Below are 3253 nucleotides of genomic sequence, written 5' to 3' on the forward strand. Positions count from 1 at the left end.
TCGTCGCGGACGCTCCGGGTCGACCCCCGGTGCCGTGTGTGGGATGGGTGCTTCGGTCGGTGGACTAGAAACGGGCAGGGCAAGGTGGGCTCAGTGCCCGCAATGGCCAGGATTCGGGAGGCACCCGACACGAGAGCTCGACAGTAGGACGAAGAAGGCCGAATGCCGCCCGCCAGGCGGACCGATGGATCGACTGTCGGCGGTCGCGCCTGTTGCAAACCTGCGGAAGAAAAAAAGTTGGAGGGTCTCTCGGTGGGGTAGCAAGAGGCGGTGTACATAGTGGGCAGGCAGGAGGCAACCTGTTACGGAGTAGGTCAAGTCAAGCCCGGTTACGCAGATATCGGTGTCAGTTGGCGACCAGACCAGTCATGGTGTTCCCAGCGGTCACAACGTGCCGTGTCTTTACCGTCGTCGCATCGCTCATGAGGGGGAAGGGTGACAAGTCGAGGCAGACTGCATTGATGCGTGCCGACGCCTCGATGCAGCTTGAAGATGGCGCACCTCACGCGGGGCCCACGACGGCGAACAAGGCTGCATATGGCCTGCTGCAGCTGATAGCGGCATGCACATGGCCCCCAGGACCTAATCGGAAACTAAACAGAGAGGAAAAGACCTTGGAGCACCGTGTCATGAGGTCCGGGGACGCGTGCCAGGACGCAACAGAGTTCGTTGCGAGAATCTCAACTGCGGTTGCCATTAGCGACCCGAGCCTAGCGGTTGCATGTATGTATGATATCGCAGCGACGCCGACCAGAGTCCATCCGTCCCTTGGCCAAGGACCACGCATTCCGCTCGCTCACGTCCAAAGAAGACTGGATAAGTAAGACATGAAGCCGAGGGAGCTGCAAACCTGAAGATGGTCGAAGAGGGGGGGGGCTGCGGGCGTGACGTCTTTGTAGAACTCCAATGAGGCTTCACCAGCATGACGGAGCATGAGTCTGGTAACGAGAAGGGAAAGATTCAGTCAAGATTGAAGCTCGAGCTGATCAGGGCTGGCCAAACGTCGAAATGGCAGCCGGAGATGGCCTGACGACCAGAAGGCGGCGACTCAAGCGCCTTGCTTCTTGGCTTGGACGTCTTGTGGGGACGTTTTGATCATCCCCCCCCCGTTCCTCCATCGCCGGTTCCTGTTGCCTGTCCCTGTCCAGACCGAGAAAAGTCGTAAGAGTGACGGTTGATTACTGTGTTAGTTGTGGTGCTCTGGATAATTGAGCCAGCAACCGAGTCATATTGACCAGACTCCGCGGCCCAAGTGCTGCACCCATTGCGTCCACCAGCCCGGCCGGGCATCCGGTACGATGATCAGTGAAGCCGGCGGACGGAGTTGCACGCCTTCCTGCTCTTTGGTTTCGACTAAACACCACGACGTCCTTCTCCTGCTTGCTAGTGAGGCGCCCAAAGAAAACCAAAGTCCAGCGTGTGGTGCAGCTTGGCAGCAGCCGGGTGAGCCACAGCTGAGGTGAGTCGATCGATGAACTCAAGTCATCCATCTCCCTCGTAGCACGCCTAGTGATCAAGGGAAGGTTAGGCATCCGTCGCAGCTAGTCACGTCTTCGCTAAGGGGATTCCCAAGGGACGGAAGGCGACGCATGGGATTCGGGCAGTGCATCGCATCGTTCGAGGGGACCAACAAAGGACGCGGCCTCCTGACGCTCCTTGGACCCTAAGACGACTTAGAGATCAGAGAGGGGCGAAGCGCGGATGCATCACCCATTGGGAGGATTAACAACGTGTCGATTCGTATGTACAGGTGTGCAGGCGGGGGTTTGTGGACGGGTCATTCGCAAGCGGTGCTACAGGGTAGCGGCCCCTGACGGGAGGAAGGGATGGTTGTCGTTGCTGGCCGAGGGATTTCTGCTAGAAATTCGAACGTCAGGGCGGTGGGCGGTGCCTGGTGGCAAAACAATGGATCGCCCGAGACCACAAAAGTGATGGCATGCAGCGAGTCGCCCCCGACCCTGGCAGCGTCAGTCATGGGTAAGCAGTGGACAAGCTTGAGCAGATTTGTGCCGTGGTCCGCGGTGACTAAGTTCGGCAGTGGGGGAGGGGAGGGGAGGGAGGAGATTCTGAAAGTGCTGGTCAGGCGTCTGCAGCTTCAGAAACACCGTCCTGAGCCCAACTCGGCTGGGATGTTAATCTGAAGCTCCCGTAACCGCATTGTAAGACCAAGCATGGCAGGTGCACTGCATGCCGCCTTTCTTGGGGGGTCCAAGTTGGGGAAACATGGCACCATCCTTTCCCACCTCCGGAGGTTGTGCATGGCAAATGGCTTGCAGGACGTGAGGTGACTGAGGGGGGCGTTGGTATAACCCAGGATGTCTAAACCAAGAGTCAAAAGCCAAGCAGGACTTCGTCCAGCCAGACAGAGAGAGAGAGGGGGGGAGAGAGGGTATCGAGGAACCCAGCAAAAGGGGTCAAAAAAGCAAATCCGAACAAGTGGAACACAACGGTGCCCGTGGATAGCTAGTTGCCTTCGTCACGGTTACCTGGGAGTGCTGTGTGAGACAAGCGTAATAGCTGGGTACTAGATACCCAAGTGTCCATGGTAACACGCCCGCTTTTAGTGCCGCTTGATTAGTGGTGGTGGAGCATGTACCACAGTGTGTGTGCGTGCGTGCGTATGAGCGGTGGCTTGAGGGCGAATGGCGGAAGGTGTGAGTGAGTGCGGCGTTGGTTTGTCGCTTGCTGGTGAGTCGCATCCGGAACGGCGTCACGTCAACAATGTCTCGTGGGAGACAAAGAAGCGCAGGCGGGATGAGCGAAGATGTGGGGGCGACAAGCGGCTAGTGAGAAATGTGGGGTCCTCGATATTGTCCACAATTGCATCTCTGTTGGCATTGGCGTCGCCCGTACCTGAAGAGAGGGCGTCTAGATGGACATAGACCGAATGTGGAGGGGGGGGGGGGGGGGGGGCGTGCGTATACTCAGCTGGGCGACGAGGACGAGAGCCGAGCGATGATGAGTCGCCAAGGTAGCATTCAGCAGCGGTAGTCGTAGCGGTGATGGCTCATCAAGCGGCGGCGGCAGCCGGTAAAGGGTGAGACTGAGATCGTTAGCGTGGTTGACTGGTGACGACAGGGGGGGGGGGAGGGAGGGAGAGGCGGTAGACGCAGAAGCGGAGAGAGGAACTCGGAGCATCAGCCTTTCACTGCCTCAACGACGTTACCTGCCTACACCCCCTTTCCCCTCCCTCCCACACACCACCCCGTTCCAGTCCCCCCGTCCTGCCCTTCGCATTCGCTGAGATCGCGAT

The sequence above is a fragment of the Colletotrichum spaethianum genome (assembly GCF_022836535.1).
Source record: "Colletotrichum spaethianum MAFF 239500 DNA, contig28, whole genome shotgun sequence".
In the NCBI taxonomy this organism is placed as follows: Eukaryota; Fungi; Ascomycota; class Sordariomycetes; order Glomerellales; family Glomerellaceae; genus Colletotrichum; species Colletotrichum spaethianum.